Genomic DNA, 20,974 nt, shown 5'->3' on the forward strand with positions numbered 1-20,974 from the left:
ATTTGATGATGGGGACAACTTGCACACAGTTTCTTAAATTGCTCCTAGTACTCATACAAGCTCTCTCCATTGTACTGCTAGATGCCACAAATTTCTTTTCTTATATTGGCAGCACGAGAATCAGGAAAATACTTCTCCAAAAATATCTGCTTCATCCCATTCCATGAGTTGACAGATCCAGAAGGAAGGTAATACAACCAATCCTTAGTTGCGCCTTCCAATGAGAAAGGGAAAGCTCGAAGAAACTCCTTGAGGTTTCATGCTGGAACACACAACATGAAATTCCTTTAGATGCTCATGTGGATCCTCACCTGCAAGACTATGAAACTTAGGCAACAAATGGATTAGTCCAGATTTCAACTCAAAAGCAACATTTAAAGTAGGGTATTAAATACACAAAGGCTGTTGATTTAGATCAGGAGCAGCCAACTCTTTCAAAGTCCTAGCAGCCATGGTTTCATTTTTGGAATTTGAATCTGAATCCGAATCCGAATCCGAACTTAACTCCTTTAGAGATTGGACTCCTTCAGATGTACTTGAAATCTGCCTAGCTTGCTTAGCCAATTATCTCAACTGTGTAGCTATTTTTTCTACTTCTGGATTAAAGATTAACTCACCAGATTGAGAAGTTCTTGTCATAAACAAAGAGAAATTAAAGTAAAAACAGAAAAATGCCTCAAAATCCTAGAAAACAATGGAATTCGGACTCAAGAGGGTGGGGCCAAAGAATCCTATGGATTGATTGATCTTAATCAAAATGTTGTTTGCTTCAAAATAGGTATGGGCCGCCCTCCAAATTCAACCAAAAATCTACTGATGAATAGTAACACCATAATTTTTTCCAAAAACCTGAAAATAACAACACTTCACAAACAAAATTAATAACAAAATACCCTAATACTAAAAACATGGAATCCAATAAATTTTAATCCCCGGCAATAGTGCCAAAATTCTTGATGGTTGTCGAATCCACCAGAAATTTAATTAACTGAAATTACCAATTGTGAAATATTTTTCTGCAATACGTGGTAAGTCTAGATCGATCCCTAGAGACTGAATTATTAAATTTCTTGCACTTGAAAAAATGAAACAAAGGTTGGGGGGGGGGGTAATTCACAATCCAAAGAAGAAATCAAAAATCAAAAATTAAGATCTAAAATTAAATAAGAAACTCTCAAATTAAACAAACTTCAGTCCAAGGTAATTCTCATTCCAATGCATTGATTCGATCATAGATAAAAGAAATATAATTATATCTTATTGAATACTTAACGTAGATTTACCAAACTGCAAGATAAACCCTTGACTTCCCTATACTCATCAATTCAAGCCCAGCACTTTTGTTGACTCTAATTATTAACTGAATTGGTATTAAGCAATCCTCATCAAATTAATAACTGCTTTAAGAATAGGAAGTAGTTAAGCTGAACAACAATTTATGAAGCATAAATCATTTAATTCACCCTATTGTTTCCTTAGGTTATTATCGAAAACTAGGATCATAATCAATAAAACCTAATTGCTACTCATGTCCAATCTTACACAACAATTACAGATTATGAAGATGAACTAGCAATTGATCACATCAAACAATTAACTAATAGGCCTTTTTAGCAAATCATTCAATAGATCAAAGACAATGAAATCAAAAAATAATAGATATTTGAAAAAGACATAAATTAAATTAAGAACCTGGTCTCACAAATCAAGCAAAAGAACTTGAATCCCTTGAACTAAATTAAAACTTTAGCCACTCATATTCATGGCTTACAAAAAAATAAAGAAAAATAAAGAAGAAATCTAAAAAGATAATGGAGAACGAATGTCTTCTATGGAGAATGAAGGTCTGAATGGGATGCTCTTAGCTGCTGCCCAAAGACGTATTTATAATCAAGAACTTAATCTCAAAGATAGGAATCAAACTAGGAAAAGTTTTGAAATTCAAAAGACAGATTTTCAGCCTGCATTCATGTCTCTAAAATTAAGGCCGATTTTCAGCGACTTCCTTTATGAACCTCTGCCCTCTTCAGGAAAGTTGTAGCCCTATTTCTTAGCTTTCCAACGGGTACTCATTTGCCCAAATCCAAGGTCTACAGCCCAAGTTATGGCCCAAAACCGGGACTAGTTCAGACAGACAGTCTAGCCCAAAGTGACGATTTCATTGCCCTTTTTAACGATTAAAATGGCCTCATCTTGCATCTAACCCTTCATAAAAGTTGTAGAGGTGGCTCTTAAAGTTTAATTGGGCTTCGGCTTGCTTCATTTGGATGTCTGAAACTCTAGATACAAAATAAATACTGAAACTGATTGTGACACATCAAGTCTGGGCTTTTGCAATAGATCCATAGTTCATTTTGTCAATCTTGGAGACTAATTTGGGCTTTGGTCCCTCTTTATTATTTGAAGTGCTCTATCTTAGCTTTTCAATGGATTAAACAGTACTCAATTTGGAGACCCACAACTTTAGAAACACCTGAAAAATACAGAAAATGTCAAATGCTGAAAATTTCTCCATTTAACATAATTATTCTACAACTATCTAAAAATATGCCTAAATGATAAATATATTTTAACCAACTGAATTAAATATAAAAATACACTAAAAACACTAAATGTGATGGGAGTAAAATTAATAAATGGATTAATCATTCTCTTTTTAGATTTCTTCTTTATTTTTCTTTATTTTTTTGTAAGCCATGAACATGAGTGGCTAAGTTTTAATTCAATTCGAAGGATTCAAGTTCTTTTGCTTGATTTGTGAGACTGAGTTCTTAATTTAATTTATGTCTTTTTGAAATATCTATTGTTTTCTAATTTTATTTTCTTTGAACTATTGAATGATTTGCTAAAAAGGCCTATTAGTTAATTGTTTGATGTGATCAATTGCTAGTTTATCTTCATAATCCGTAATTGTTGTGTAAGATTGGACATGAGTAACAATTAGGTTTTATTGATTATGATCCCAGTTTTCGATATTAACCTAAAGAAACAATAGGGTGGATTAAATGATTTATGCTTCATAAATTATTGTTTAGCTTAACTACTTTCTTTTCTTAAAGCAGTTATTAATTTGATGAGGATTGCTTAATACCAACTCAGTTAATAATTAGAGTCAATAAGAGTGCTGAGCTCGAATTAATGAGTATAGGGAAGTCAGGGGTTTACCTCGCTGTTTGGTAAATCTATGTTAAGTATTCAATAATATATAATTATATTTTTTTTATCTATGATCAAATCAATGCATTGGAATGCGAATTACCTTGGACTGAATTTTGTTTAATTTGAGAGTTTCTTAATTTTTTTTTATTTTAGATCTTAATTTTTGATTTTGGATTTCTTCTTTGGATTGCGAATTACCCCTCCCCCCCCCCCCCCAACCTTTGTTTCTTTTTCAAGTGCACGAAATTTAATAATTCAGTCTCTAGGGTTCGACCTGGACTTACCACGTATTGCAGAAAATATTTCACAACTGGTAATTTTAGTTAATTAAATTTCTAGTGGATTCGACAACCATCAAGAATTTGATTGATGTGACACATGGGTGTATGAGTGCTCCAAATTATTCTTTGTGCAAATATTGTTTGAACTTGGTTGAATATATTGATATATGCTACATTTCATTCTTAGGGATGCATTAGCCTTAGATAGTTATAGAAATTGTATTTAAAATCAATATCTTACTCTATGAGTTGACGCTCACTTATGTTCACCTTATTTTTTTCAGACTAAAGGAGGATCCCTTTTTTTGTATAACCTGTATTCTTTCTCGTAGGTTTAGTAAAAGAAATTCTATTGTATTCTTCTTTTTTCTTTATCTTTATTCCATAACTCCGCATGTATCGATAGTGTAATATTTCTTTGGGTTTGAAATAACTAAACTTTGGGGTTGTAATAATATATGTGTGACTATGTATGGGTATCTGAGATGGACTGTTTTATGGATGAGGAAGCTAAGCTCCCGTTGATTAATTTGTGATTGATTTAGGATAGTAAGGGTGAGCTAAACTCCCTAATTTGATATATTTTTTATTTACAGGTCGAGTGAGTTAAAAACTCCTCGTTGTATAGTCCAATTTATGGTTGAATTCCGTCCGTTTATTTTCTTGAAATTGGACTACGGTGATGGCCCTCATAGTTGAGTTAGGAATAGTTAGGCTTACTACGAGCTTTGGGGGCTTTATGTTGACCCAATTCCTAGTGACGGTCTGGCCCATAGTTTAGATCATGACATAATTAATCTTAGAAAAGTGAAATAAAAAAATTAAATTATTAAAATAAAAAATAATATATACTAATTATAAATAAGTCAAATCTCTATATTTTATTTTTATAACTTTTTATGTAAATTATACTTTTTGTTTCTCAAAATTTTTTAACAAAAATTTCATAATAAAAATAATAGAAAATATAAAAATATAGAAATAATTTAAGGCTGATTAAATTATATGATAGCTAATTATAAGATCACAAATTAATTGCTAATTTTCTTTAAATTAATGGCCATCAGCAAATTGTTATTATTATTATTGTTATTATTATTGTTATTATTGTTGTTATTTTTTAAATTATTTTTTATTTTAAATTATTATTATTATTGATGATAACATATGATAAACAATGTTTTTACATAAATAAATCTATAAAAAAATAATATAAATAATTTTTAAATATTATATTTAATCACAAAAGAACTTAATTTTTTAAAAATCAATTTTTAAATAAAATAATAATTTAAATCATAACTGTTAGGATAGCATTATAAATAATAATAATTAAAAAAAATAAAAAAAATTAAATAATAATTAATATAAAAGATAGTTATTTATAGAATTGAGGCTTTCAAGCGTTCTCTTATAAATATCTTCCTACTTTACATAGATGTATATAGATTAGTCTATGCGTTGCCAAGGGCCCAGAAACTCTATTCTCAAATATTCTAAGTTGCCTCGAAGTGATTTGATTTTATATGGACATGCTATAAGAAAGGAATTGTTAATCTAGTTAAAACACAACTCTCGACTAATCATAAATTACCTTCAATTTAAAAAAAAAAATCACAAATACCTTCATTTTTTTATTAATTTTGGGTGTAATTATTATAAATTTACTTTTATACAAAAATAAATTTAATAATTTTATATTAAATATTGATATTAAGATTTATGTACTTATCATTTTAATTATATTAATATTTTTTAACGTGTGCTGTTTATACTCGTTGTGTTTGTGAATTAATTTACTTTATATACAATTACAGAAAAAAATCCATATTAATTAATTAATAAATCTTAAAATTTATAGAAATTTTCTTTCAGATCAATTATAAAATGCAACAAAACTAAAAAGAATTAAAGTAAATATTTAAATTAAAGTTATGAAAATAACTAAAAAAATCACTTTTATTATATTGTAATTACATGTATTTAAATAAATAAGATATATTTTTATTTATCAATAATAGCTTTTATTTATTTAAGCAGATTTGAAATGCCTGCCTATTAGGTATAATTCTTTCTACTGCCAAATTTTTTTTTATTATTCATAATTTTTAAAATTTAAATTAGTCATGATAGTTAAAAAGTTAATTTTCAACTTTTTGCTATTAAAACTATTGGACCTAGAAGTTCTAATCCATGTTTTGATGATAATAAACAATTAGTATACTACTAATCTACCTTGGAAGTATTTGTATTAAGATTGTAGGTTCCTATTTTAAAATTATGAAATTGCTTCAAATCAATATTGAAATCTAAGAAATTGAAGCAAAGATTAAGGAGACACTACTATGTAAATTTTTAATTTTATGAATCTCAATTAGTTAATTGCGTTGGATCAAATTTAGGTATTTTTAAAATTCATAGTGTTCTTGTTTTTACCTATTTCTTGACCAAGGAGGAGTAAAATGAAAATTTTCACTTGTGAGAAATGTAAAATTAGTTTTTGAAAATGCTTTTAATGAAAAATTTATTAAATTATCTTTCCAACAGTTCAAACAGATTGAAAATCCAGTTTTGGGATAAAGAGTTATGTATTTTCTAATCTTTTATTTTTTTTGTCCAGTGGGGACTTTGGTAACCGAAGTCAATTTTTCAAACATAAGGTTTTGGTTCCCCCACTTTCGGCAGCCAAAGTAAGGGACTTCGACAGCCAAACCTGAGTTTCTGTAACTCAATAAAATGGGATTTTAGGTAATTAAATGGCTATATTTGCACTTAATACACCCCCAACGGTCATTTTCTTACTAAAACTATAAATAGAGATCATTAATAACTGAAGGGAAGTTATAATAACTGATTTTTTAAGAATTTATTGAGTTCTAAAGCTTTTCCTTCTTTCTCTCTCTAGAACTTGAACGTCCACAATTAATTCTTGAGAGCTTGTTTGTTAAACCATAATTTTTTAGTTCAAAGAGTGAGTTTAAAATTGTTGAGAGTATTTATTATAACTTGAGTGTGTTAGAGCATTAAATTGCTCTTGTGAGAAAAGAGATTTGTAAAAGAGCAAGAGTTTACTTTTGTGATTTTGTGAGGGGTTTGTTCTTCACCCAAAGAAGAAATACAGTGGAGTTAACTCTCAAGGAGGGCCTTGAGGAGAGAACGTAGGCTTGGGATAGCCGAACCTCTATAAATCTTTGTGTCCACCATCATTCATTTCTCTCTTCCTTGTTCTTATTTTCCATTAAATTTTCTTAGCTTTCAAAATTTTTAATTAGTACCCAATTTACCTCCCCTCTTGGGTTGCTACAAGGGACAACAAGTGGTATCAGAGCAAGTCTCCATTTAACAAAGATTTTATCATCTTGGAGCAAAGATCACTGGCAACCGTTAATGCACAAGAAGGCTAATTAATGGTAAGACCTCCTTTCTTTGATGGCAATGACTTTCTTTATTGGAAAAATAGGATGTATTACTTACTTAAATTGAAAGGAGTAGATTTGTGGGATGTTATTGAGAATGGACCATTCATCCCAACCAAAGTTGTAAAAGGTGTATATGTAGCAAAACCAAAGGGTGAACGGAGTGAGCAAGAGAAGAGAAGAGTTGCTCTAAATGACAAAGCTATTCATGTTTTATTTTGTACTCTAAATAGAAGTGAGTATGACAAAGTGTGTATGAAGTCTACTGCAAAGGAGATTTGGGATGCTTCCTTGATTACTCATGAGGGTACTAGTCAAGTAAAGGAGAATAAGATGGATTTTCTAATCTATCAATATGAGTTGTTCAAGATGAAATTGCATGAGACTATAAGTCAAATGTATGATAGATTTGTGCAGATCATTAGAGGAATGAAATCCCTTAGGAAAACATTCACAAATGAGAAGCTAGTAAAGAAGATTCTAAGAAGTCTTCCTAAGGAGTGGCTACCTAAAGTAACCTCACTTAAGGATTCCAAAGACTTGAGCAAGGTAAAACTTGATGAACTTTTAGGAAATCTCATTGAATGTGAGATGACTCTTAAAAGAGAACAAGTGGAGGAACCAAGCAAGGCCAAGAAGAACATTACTTTTAAGGTCTCTTTGGAAAATTGAAATAATGAATATGAGAGTTTGATGAGAAAGAATTGGCTCTAGTAATAAGAGGAATAAAGAAGATGCTCTTTTAAAATAAGAAGTTTATTCCAAAGAAAAACTTCAAGAAGGATAAAAGTGAGAGTAGCAAAAGGGATCCTCCCATATACTATGAATGCAACAAGCCGGGTCATATTAGAACAGATTGTCTCAAGTTGAAAAAAGCCATCCAAGAAGTTTAAGAAGAAGGCACTCAAAGCAACATGGGATGAATCAAGTAACTCCAAAGATGAGGCGATTAGTGATGAAGTTGCCAAAATGTGCTTCATGGCAATGGAGGAAAGCTCTAATAAGGTAACTTTAAGTGATGATATTATTGAATTTTCTTATGATGATCTTGTTAATGCTCTTAAAATCATGAATGATGAACTTGAGTTGAGTCATAAGAAAAACAAAGTTTTGAAAAAGGAACTAGTTAGTTTAAGAAAGGAGAATGAGACCTCATCAAAGGGTGATAGATCTTTAGATAATAATATGCAAAAATCCTTATATGAGCTCTTTTTAGAAAATAAGAAGTTGAAAAATGGAATTGTTAAGTTAAAAACTTCTCTTTCCAAATTTGCTAAAAGGAAGGACAAACTTGATGCAATTTTGGACTCTCAAAGGTCTCCTAGCATGAAGTATAGACTTAGTTATAGCAAATTTGTTAAAGTTATTTAATTATTTTTTAAAGAATTTAATTTTTTTTATTTCAATAATAAAATAAATGATATAATATAATAAATCAATAATTATATATTTATTTTAATAATATAACAAATGATATAGTATATTAAATTAATAATTATATATTAAATTTAATAATAAAATAAATAATATAATAAATTTACAATATTATATTTATTTCAATAATAAAATAAATTATATGATATATACACTTATTAGTCATTTTACATATCAACAGTAACAGCTAAACATAGTTTTGTCAAACACTTAACATAAATCAACTATCATCACTGCCAGCTAGCAACTAACTGCTAACAGTAACAGCTATCAACTAACAGTTATCAGTTATATCCAATAATTAAACTAAAAAGGCCCCAAGTTCTATAAGTGTGTGCCCTATTGCTAGTGTGTAGTTCTTGATCATGTTTTTCTTTATGCAAACTTACCAAAACTATGTTTGCACACTTACTTAAAGTTGGATACCTTAAAAATTGATGGACTCTATTTTTATACATTTGTTTGGCTCTTTTATGCAAGTTATCTATATTGCTCAAGTTTATCATGCTTCTTGTGACTTAGTAGTAGTTTTAGCTGCTATGTACCTTTTATATATCTAAGCTTGAGCTCCCCCTATGCAACTTTAACTTGGAAATGGACCTTCTGAGTTTGCCATAATATCTAGTGTTCTTGTAACCTCTGTTTATACAATTGCTTAGGTTAAACCTTCTCTGTATGATAATAGTTGTTTGTTTTGAAAATATCTTGCATTATTCATTGTGTTGAATTCCTTTAGTTGGCATTTTATACTCATGTTTGACTTATATTGCATTAAGTTGACATGGTTTCCATACTATTATTGCTTTTGCTACATAATTCTCTATTTTTGACTTGAGAGGTAATATTTTGTGACTATTATGACTTGACTTGGCTATCCTTTAGATAAATGGCTCATATTATGCTGCTGTGACTTATAATACTTCAAGTTCACTTGCTCTTGTGCTCTATCTCTACAATTTGAGCTATATTGCCTTAACCTGACATGCTTTGTATAATATCATTTTTTTTTGATAAATAGTTCTCTGTTTTATTCTGTAATGCAATATTCTTGCTTATTGTGTATTAGTCTAGATATCTCTATTGTGGTTAGCAAATGTTGTGTTTGACTTGGAGATGGCTTTTCTTATTTATTCTTTTGTAGTGATTCTATCTCTATTACCTTTTCTATCTCTATGGGTCAAAAGAGGGTATATGGTAAATGACCTTGGGGAGAATCTAGTAGAGATCCTCAACCTACCCAACCTTCTCCAGCCTTTGAGTTTGACATAGTTACTAGGAACTTCGAGAAGTATGCTCCCTTTTCTAGGAGATTTGTTCACCCCAGTCGACCTATTGATCCTGATTCTGTAGTTCATTTCACTACCCATGGGATTTTAGCTCCCATTGCCTTAGGGTGAGATTCTGTTATTACTACTCCTAGTCCCACTAGAGAGAACCCAGTTAGGGACTTTTATGCTAACCTCCATGTTGTCCAACAGTCTAATCCAATCACTCTTGTCAGCTTTGTTAACCAAACTAGAGTCTCCTTCACTTTTGTTATTCTTACTCAATATTTAGGGATCCTAAATGATGGTGTAGTTATAATTAATAGTCACCAATGGATTACTGAGCCCTATTCTCTTATAGATCAAGTTAGAATTGTCTCTAGGGATGATCATACTTGTGACCCCATTCGTCTTCCTGCTACACACCTTGGGACAATACCCAAGGTTGTACACCATATAGTCACACATGAGATTATCCCGAGAGTAGGTCATCGGTCTGACCTCACTTACACTAATATGTTTGTTATGACCTATCTTTTGGAGAGTCGTCCCCTTAACCTTCCTGTTTTGATTCTTCATACTATGGCCTCTGCCTTTTAGCACTCCATGGCTTGTCTCCCCTACGGTTGTCTTATCACTAGACTTCTAAGGGCCCTTAGAGCTAATCCTAGTATAGAAACCACCATGACCATACCCAGAGACTATGGTTACTACACCATGGACACCTTTCACCCATGGGGCTTACTGTCTACCAGGACAGTTATGAGCATGTTCGGAAGGACTGCCTTGCATCATCACAGTGACCACAGACTCATCACAGGACCACAGACACAGAGATCATAGCCTAGGAGCACAGTAGTAGGAGCTTCTTCTGATCAGACTAATACAACCACCGCCATAGTAAGACCCAGTGGCACAGCCAACCAGGGTGAGTCCTTACGGACTTCTCATGATATATATAATATCCTAGCTCATAGCTCCAGACTGTGCAGATAGAGGATCGACTACAGAGGATGGAAGACTGCCAGCTTCACTATCAGCAGCATGGAGGAGCAGATGGCTCAGATTTTCTCTCTTCTCCAGCATATGACCTCCAGTGCTCCTCTATTGGACACAGCTACTCAACCTGCTCTAGAGACCTGACTTTCTTTTCTATTGTCTTTTGATGATTTTTTTTTTTTATATATATATCTTCCCCTTTGGTGAGTGTTTTAATGATGCCAAAAGGGAGAGATATGTAGATAGTGGATGTTTTCTTGATGTTTTAGTTAGCAGATGTATAGTTATAGGTTTTACACATGCTTAGAGTTGTGATACATGCTTTTGTTTTCTTGATATTTTAGCTAGCAAATGTATAGTTATAGGTTTTACACATGCTTATAATTGCGATACATGCTTTTAGCCATTTTTTTTATGATGCTTTTTCTTGGTATATTTATGATATATTATCTCATATAATTAGCTTACTCTCTTAATGCATTTTTTTACTTTTTGCATCATCATTCATTTAGGCCTCATGACATCATGTTATTGCATTCATTGGGTCAAAACCTCTCTTATGTGTTCTCCAAATTTTATTTATTAAGGCATAAATTGTTTTTAAAAGGGACAGTACACTAAGGGGGAAAATTTTTTGAAAAACACACACTTCACTTGTGCTTAACTTCTTTCATCCACTTATTATTTGTCATCATAAAAAAGGGGGAGATTATTAGACCTAGGAATCCTAATTCATGTTTTGATGATAATAAACAATTAGTGTGCTACTAATCTACCTTGGAAGTGTTTATGTTAAGATTGTAGGTCCCAATTTTAAAATTGTGAAATTGCTTCAAATCAAGATTGAAAGAGAGTAAGGAAGTAAAGCAAAGTTTTAAGGGCTCCACTTTCAACAACCGAAGTAAGGGATTTTGGCAGCCAAACTTGAGTTTCTGCAACTTGATAAAATGGGGTTTTAGGTGGTTGAACGGCTATATTTGTATTTAATACACTCCCAACAGTCATTTTATTGCCAAAACTATAAATAGAGATCATTTATGAATGGGTGGAAGTTACAACAACTGATTTTTTGAGAATTTATTAAGTTCTAAAGCTTTCCTTCTTTTTCTCTCTAGAACTTGAGCTTCCACAATTAAATTTTGAGAGCTTGTTTGTTGAGCTGTAATTTTTGAGTTCAGAAAGTGAGTTTAAAGTTGTTGAAAGTATTTATTGTAACTTGAGTATGTTAAAGCATTAAATTGCTCTTGTGAGAAAACGAATTTATAAAAGAGCAAGGTTGCTCTTGTGGTTTTATAAGGGATTTGTTCTTCATCTAAAGAAGAAATACAATAGAGTTAACTCTCAAGGAGGGCCTTAAGGAGAATATGTAGGTTGGGGATAGTCGAATCTCTATAAATCTTTGTGTCCACCATCATTCTTTTCTCTCATCCTTGTTCTTGTTTTCCATTAAATTTTCTTAACTTTCAAAATTTTTAATTAATACCCAATTTACACCCCCTCCCCCCCTTTTGGGTTGCTATAAGGGACAATAATAATCAATTCATTGATTTTTTTTAGGTTGATTTTAATATTATTATTTTTAGTGAGCGTTGAAATTTGAAATAAATCAACAATAAAAAATATGATATATCAATTAACTAGAAGAGACACGAACAGATAAAATTAATTCATATTAGCTTATTTAAATCAATTTTGATTATGGCTTAAAAAAATTTTAAGACCAACTAAAATTGTCAAAAAATAGCTAAGTTGTGAAACTTTGAAAAAGGAAATTTAATTAGGATATCTATAATTATTTTCTTGAAACAGGGTTTATAATATGATTATAATATTAATATATTAATTATTATTTATCTTCTATAATATATATATAAAAGTACGAATGAGAGAGTAAATTTTTGAAGGACAAAATTATCCTTAATTTTTTATAATATTTACAATATTAGAAATTAAAAAGTTTAAAATTTTAATAATTTATAATTATTAATAAGAAATTCTTTATAATACAATTTTGTTCTAACTCTAACATGATAAATAATTCTAAACTATATAGAATTCTGTGTATAAATAAATTTTATCACTATGAAATTGTTAGTGAAGTTACAAAATTTATACATGAAATTGATGAATATATACACTTCAACGTCTAAAACAAAACATGGACAATTTTCGTCCATATTATGTACATTGCTTATTCATATAGGTTGATCATCTAACATTGAATATATATCTTATAATAATATAAAAAATTATATATATATATATCACCTCAATTATGTTATTGTGTTAATTTTATTGGCCGGTGACCATTTAAGAGAGTTCAAAGATTGTATAGGTGGGCTAGTTGTAATCACCTGACTAAAATGATCTGTATCACACGTTAATAATTATTTTGATCAATACTTTATTATTTTTTTTTTAACGTTTTCTATTTTAATTTTTGAACTTTTCGTAGAGTTGGTGAACTATTAACTGAAGAACTTGATAAACTTATAGTAATTATTGCCAATTTCTAGCATCAAGATTCTATATTGGTACCTGAATTGACAGAAGGATTACAAGGATGGAAAGCACTCTCATGTTGTATCCAATGCATTGGATATGAAGCTGATAAATACGAAAAAAAAAATTAATCAATTTATTAGATTTTTAAGTAATTAAGATGATAATTTAGAGAAATTATTTTTTAATAAAAAAATATAAAAATAATATTTAAAAAATTAAATAAAAATATTTAAATAATTAAAAAAAATATAAATTAATATTTAATTTTCATATAATAAAATTTTATTCTTGTATAGGAATATATTTTTTAATAAATTATATTTTCAAAATATAAGAACTAATTAACTAATTTTAAAAAAATAGATAAACTAAATAATAATATTTTTAAAATAGTAAGGACTAATTAATTAAAGTTATTAAAATAGAATGACTAAATAGTAATTTAATAAATATTAATTAATAAAAAATTTAATGAAAAGATTAAATTATTTAAAAAAAATAAAATATATTAATTAAATAATATATTTTTTAAAATATAAAAATTAAATAATTAATTTCATTAAAATATAGTGATTAAATAATAATTTTTTCTTAAAATTATTCAACTCATTATTTGTTATGCATGTTGCTATTTTTAGTTTTACCAGTAACTTTTTAATTCTACCATAACAAAATTTATATTATTTGATTATTTAATAAATTAATTTGTTTAATAACTAAATAGCTTAGTTTATATATATATATATATATATTTCTTTTTTTTTTCAATACATTGCTAATTAATAATAATGTCACATCAGCCCGGTTTCGTATAAAATCTGCAAAATGTCCAAATTCAAAATATGATAAAACTGAATACAAAATTTTTGTTTTCTTGTTCTATTAAATTTCACATTATCATGTAACTTGAACTAAAAAAATAATTTATATTTATATTCATAACTTTCAATTTTTTATGAAATAATTATACCTTTAAGATTTATTATAATTATAATTAATAAAATAAATTGAATTTAAAAAATTAATAATAAATTACAATATAGCCGTTGAAATTTTACTTGATTAATAAATAAAAATTTTAGATATAATTGTGATTTAACATAAATATTTAGTATTTTTAATTTATTGATTAAATTTTATTTTATGTTTATTTTTAATTAAAACTTTTTACTAAAAAATATTTTTTAAATTTCAATTAATGTAATTATCTTTTAAATTAACTCAGATAAATCTATGTATTTGAATATAAAATATAAAAATAAATTCATATATTTTTATAAATTAATTTTAAAAAAATATATAATTAAAAAAAATATATCTTACAAAGCATTCATTAAATAAAAAATATATTTTATATATAATTTAATATATATATATATATATATTATTTAATGTATATTTACATTTCATGATAAATCAAACTTAAACTTTGTGAAGAACTTGTATATTTTATTTTTTTATTTTCATAAGATTTGTAATATGAAAAATTTATATAAATTATGTGAAATTTATGTCTTAATATTATATATCATATATTTTGATCCATATAATAAATTGGGTCTATATATAATTTTTTTTTTAATTATTACTCATTAATTCTTTGAAAACTAACCAATGAGTTCGAATTCGAATTTAAGGGTAAAAAAACTTAATACAATAATATTCATGATTCTATAATTCTCTTCACTAGAAAAAAAAAAGGAAAAAAAATCAATGCAAAAAATTAATGTTTAAGATGATTTATCATGAATTATTGCATCCATTATATAAAATACACATACTAATTAAAGTAAATCATATATAAAATGTACATTTTATTTAATGGATATTATAATTTATGTGGGATATATTTTTTTTAATTATATATTTTTTTAAAATTGATTTGTAAAAATGTACAAATTTATTTTTATATTTTATATTTAGATACATTAATCTGTCTAGTTTAATTAAAAAGATAATTATATTAATTGAAATTAATAAAAATATTTTTAGTATAAAATTTTTAATTAAAAATAAATATGAAACAAAAATTTTTTTTTAAATATAAAGTTTTATCAATGGATTAAAAATACCAAACGTTTATGTTAAATCACAATTATATCTATAATTTTGATTTGTTAATCAAATAAGACTTTAGGTATTATATTATAATTTATTATATTTTTTAAATTTAATTTTACTCCTTTAGTTATAATCATGATAAATTTTAAAAATATAATTTTTTTATATAAAATTAAAAATTATGGATATGAAACTGAATTAAACGTTTGACATTTGTTATTCAATTGGAAAAAAATAAAAAGCCTAATTTGATCCAAATTAAAATGGAGGATTTGACCTTTTTGTTCCTATTGAAAAGTGTAATCAGATTTTGGCCAAACAGATAGTAGATATTGCAAATAATTTAAAAACTAAGGTTGTAATTGTAATTAAACTCATAGATCAAGGGTTTTATTGAAAATATGCCACTTCCATTTCCAGCAAATCAAGAAAAGTATAACTCGCTTCATCCAAGAATCTACAACACGAAAGATGATTCTGGAACTCGCAGGATTTAAACAACAAAGTTATTATTTTTATTATTATTGATCTTATTAGCGAATCAATAGCTGCACAGCTTGTTTCTTCCAAAAAAAAAAAAAAATTAATAATGGTAGTGATTGAGCCAGAAGAGGACGAACAGACCTTACTCAGTAATCCTCCAAAGCCAAAAGCAATTCCATCGTCATCGTCACCGTCTTCCAAAACGGCGACGGATTCAAGCAAAGACGCTGGAACTACTTCTTCAGCGGCTGTGGCGGCTGAGGCGGAAGATACGAATGTGAACGGGAACGACTCTGATGGGTTCGAAACATCAAGCGAACGAGAAGTGAAGAAAGAAAAAATTATTTCTTTTGAACATATTTTATGAATTATTTTAAAGTTTGGATTTTGATTTAAATGATTTATTCTAAAGTTTAATATTGTTACATTAAGTATTAAAGTAAATTTTTAATTTAATTTAAATATATTAAAATATTATGAACTTAAGTGAAGAAAGAAAAAATTTTAATTGACTTAATTGTATAACTTACAAAAGTTTGGGGAATTGACAGTAAATAAAAAAATAAAATAAATTTCAAAAATCGCATAGCCCCTCTCCCCTCCTCTCTACACTCTTTCCACCTGACTCTCTCTCTCCCTCCCATTTCCCTTTCATTTCCTCCGACCAAAAGCCGACCCACCACTGGCCAACCCTCTTATCACCTTCCCCCATCTCCATTGTACCCTTCCCAACCCCTAGCAACCGTGATAGGTGCCAAAAATGGCTAGTTTTTTTCCCTAAAAGTCACGCACTGTCGTGTGCAGAAAATGGTTGTTTTAGCCATTTCGGCCACCCCATCTACCCATATCGTCTTGTCATCATCCCATGACCATTTTCTGACCACCCTCAGCTCCAGAAACTCTCTATAGCCATCAGAATCTAGAGAGAGGATAATTGGTATTTCATGGCTTTTCGATAAGATTTCTAACAATCTGAGACTACCAATGAACTTAGCACGCCAAAACCTTACTAACCTCGCTCTAATTGGATTTGGAAAAGGCGATCATTGGACAGTTTAGATCAGTCGGTGAGATTTTTGTATTTTCAATTCTCGTAAATCAAAATAATTATATGATACTTTTTAACATTTTATGGGATTTGTTTAGGTGCGACTAGATCGGTGATAGCTTACTAAGGTTCGGGATTGAGTTTTTGGTCTGATTCGGATGCTCGATGAGTTGTCTCGAAAGATGTTCATATTTACAGTCGATTCCAGCATTTTTAGGCATTCCGAATGTGTTCTAGGTAATAGAACTGACAAAAGTAAACCCGAACTTATGTAGTTTTTACCTAAGTTTAAGCTAGCTGATTAATTTGTAAAATATTTTTGATTTAGTGAAATTAAGTAAAATGAGTTTAATTATTAATACAAGGACGATGTAAAGGATCTTTAAGAATATTTTCATAAGTTTTTAAGTATTGAAAATAATTATTTGTACTATATAAGAGTTAGGGACCCGAGTTAGAGATTTAAAATTTAGACTTAGATTAAGTTTCTTATAAGCCCTGGATGTGCATTATTGTCACGACCCAACCTATGGGCCGGACTGGCACTAGGACCTGGGCCATCCTAAAGCCCCCGAGGCCCTTAGTAAGCCTAACTATTCACTAACCCAACTCTAAGGCCCATTTGGGCCCAATTTCAAGAAATCAACCGGACAGAGTCCGGCCATAAAATGGACCTACCAACGGGAAGTTTTTGACTCACCCGACCTGTAAACACAGTAAATACTCAATTGGGGAGCTCAGCTCACCCTCCACATACTCATATCATCATAAAAACATATGGGAGTTCAGCTCCCTCATCCAGTCCATCAAACATGCATATAATTATACGTTTACAGGTCCAACATGGTAATAATATTACAGATCAAAATCAAATAAATACTTCTAACACATGCAGAAATTCTAGGAGTAAATAAAATTACATAAATATTGATAAACAACCTGCGAAGGAGAAAAGCAGGTTAACCACAATAAAATCCTCCTGTAGCCTGAAAAAAATATTGAACAGGAGTGAACGTTCGACTCAGAGAGCAAAATATCAATTTTAATCATAATCTCTATAACTAACTAAAACTAATGCACCCTGTGGAGTGAAATGCAACACCAGCAATAATTTCACATCATAACATCAAAAAGGTAATTTGGAGCACTCACGCACCCAGTAATATCAATCATAATATATATGGGAGCTGATCCCCTATACAGCTCTCTTAATTCCAACTGTGCCAGCGAAGAACTCAGCCCGGACTTCTACTTAATAATCAAATCAGGGTCCCAGCGAAGAACTCAAGCCGTGTCTACCCCGAAGGACCGGGTCCCAGCGAAGATCTCAAGCCGTGTATACCCGTCCTATCCATAGTCCATACCACATCACACGCACCCCAACGCACGCACACTGCTCCAAATTACCACAACAACATACATGGCACTTTCACAGTTGTGAATGCAACATAAATCATGCCTAAAGTTTATCTACATAGATATATGCATATAAGTGATGCATGGGCATGCTTGAACATATAATAATAGTGAAATTACAATTAAAATTAATATTTTACTCACAGACTTGACAACGGTCACTGTGGCAGCTGGGCGGAGGAAGAAGGCTGTCCCGGCTCACCTGACAATTACATTACAATTATTTAATACAAATGACTCAATACAAATCAAGAAAAGACCAAATACGTCCTAAATCGTGCCGAAAATCTGGCAGAGTCTGTCCTATACCTAGGACCTACCCAACTTGCAAAAGGGCTCAAAATACACTTCTAAATCCACAATCCATATATCCACAATTCAATCACATCACAAAGCCCCTCCTGGGCCCATCAAATCAGTCATCCATCACAGTATGTAAAAATTTCAATTTAGTCCTTATAATTGATCATTTTTGCAAAAATTGCCCAAATAAGCTCTAAAATTCTAAAACTTTGTCCCGCGGTCATTAGCAATATTATTAGGCTATTGCAAAAAGAATCATAATTTTCTGAGCTACCACGAATATTTTATGGATTTTTAATCCTATTTAAGCACTAGAAAATTACGAAAAAACAAAGTTCGGGTTTACCTTTGCCGATTCCGACTCCGGGGACGTGCTCGGGACGTCTGACAATGGGGGGTAGCCAAAACCTCGGTCCAATTCGGAGACTTTTCCGGTAACGGGTCTGTTTGGCCGGAAATTCACAAACCCGGACAACTGTCGAATTTCCGCGAATTGAGGATACCTACACGAAGCCCACAACACGGGGGTTAGTACATAAATTTTTCAGAATTTTCTAAGCTCATTTAATGCTCGGAAAAACACTGCGAAGTTCCGTGGGACCCACCGAAAAACGGTGTCGAAAAATTTTGAAATTTATATCCCCGCGAAGCTCTCGACGAGTGGAGCGCTCTGGTACTCTCGGTTTTCTCGTGGGGTTCACGGTTTGCGAGAAATCTAGCCCGAAAGTCAAAATGGGCTAAAACTTCCCGGGCAAAAATTGGACAAACCGCTCGATGGATTTCGGTGTTCTTGGTGTCTATGGAAAGCTCTCGACGAGTAGATGAGTTTAGACATAAGACCCGGTCCGATTGGTGGCCGGATCGGCCGGATTTTGGCCGGGAAGTCGAAAAGTCGACCGCGCAATGAGGGGCGTTCGCGCGCGTTTTTCGGCCGTTTGGGGCCGCGGCCGACCGGGGGAAAGAGGTGGGGCGGCGCGCCGGTGAGCTGGGGTGGCGGGGAAGGTGGCTGGCCGGCGAGCTGGGGCGGGAGGAGAGAGAAAACGGGAGAAAGAGAGAAGGAGGAGGGGACACGCGCGGGAGAAAAAGAAGAAGGGGAGGGAGCCGGTCCGATTCGACTGATCCGATCCGGTCCGGTTCAATTCGGCTGGTTTGATTCGAAATACAAAATTTTAAATTTTTACTCTGCCTCGGGACCAAAAACGAGGTCCAAAAATTCTGAAAAAATTTCAAAAAACTCAGAAAAATTCATAGACTCCAAATATATTTTTAGTTTTGTCACGTGGTCTTTAAATAAATTTTTAAAAATCATCAAAGTTTCTAATTTCGGAAAATCAAACCCAATTTTTAAAATCCGAAAAATCTCAAATAGTTTCTTAAAATTTAATAAAATTAAAATATCCATAATACTCATAAAATAATAATGTTTAAAATTTTAGGGTGTTACAATTATAATTATTGTTATGAGCTTAAGGCCCTATGTGTTGCAATTGTTGACTTTTCTTGCAGGGGGTTTAGGCCTTACATTAGATTTTTTTCTTCGTTTGGACTAGTTTTTGAATGAGACCACCAATTCTTTTAATTAACCATATGAAATTGAGTTTGTCCATTAGTTTTGTTGACACAAAAATGAAAATAAAATAAAATAAAATAAGAGCCAATTGGTAGAGAATAAGAGGAAAATTTTATTTTTTTAAAAAAAAAGAAAAAAGATAAGGGGGAAAAATTGTGATTATGTGAATATGAGAAGGAGAAGAGATGAAATTTAGAAAAAGAAGAGCTAGAGAAAAACAAAGAGTTTTGTCTCTTAGAGTTTAGCAGATAGATTTTGATTTTTTTTAAGATTTTATTATTTATTTTAAAAGATTAAAATAGTAGGTGTTTAGGATGAAGAGTCCTAGATATCTAAATTTATTAAATATAACAATATTTTAGAAGTTTTGGTGGGTTAAAAACTTATTTTAATAGGTCATATGTTTTCTTCCAACATATTGCAGGTAATTTAATATGTAGTATATACAGAGAATTAAAAAAAAAAAATTGAGCAGTGTTAATAACCTCAGTTGCCCAAACCTAGATACGCCCTTGATCTCATCATCAACATCCAAATAATAGAGGATGTTATATGTGAAGCATACAATTTTACTCTCTATAATAATCATGATAAAATATGCTTCTATGTATACATTTCAAGTACTCACAAAACATAAAATATAATTAATACATGAGAAATGTGATTTTTATTAATAAGTTGAGTTAATATAGTCCTGCATTTTTTTATTTCTTTTAATTGGCACCCTAATTCAAAAGGAAGTGTCAATTATTACCTAAAATTAATACCTAAAGAGTTCAACTCACTAATAAGCAACTCCAACGAATAATTGAAGGTCTCAACAACAAAACACGTTTAATTTAAATTCATGTTAATTCAATTTTATTATTATTATTAACAAATGAAAGTAAGTTCCATGTACATGGATATATTTTACCATTCATAAATTTGCTAAAACTTTTACAAAGTCTCCTTTATAAATTGGACGTTTACCAATTATCAAAACACTACCTGCATAAAATTTTGACATCCTGACTAGCACAATTATTACAAAG

The 20,974-nt window shown here is 30.3% G+C and overlaps 1 non-coding gene across 1 annotated transcript; it reads left to right on the forward strand.

The window, feature by feature from the left end:
* On the forward strand, window positions 1–107 carry LOC131175635 (small nucleolar RNA R71). Its single transcript, XR_009145829.1, has one exon. It is a non-coding gene; the product is annotated as a small nucleolar RNA R71 (small nucleolar RNA).
* The last annotated feature ends 20,867 nt before the right edge of the window (window positions 108–20,974 follow it).

Source organism: Hevea brasiliensis, chromosome 17 (assembly GCF_030052815.1).
Source record: "Hevea brasiliensis isolate MT/VB/25A 57/8 chromosome 17, ASM3005281v1, whole genome shotgun sequence".
Classification (NCBI taxonomy): Eukaryota; Viridiplantae; Streptophyta; class Magnoliopsida; order Malpighiales; family Euphorbiaceae; genus Hevea; species Hevea brasiliensis.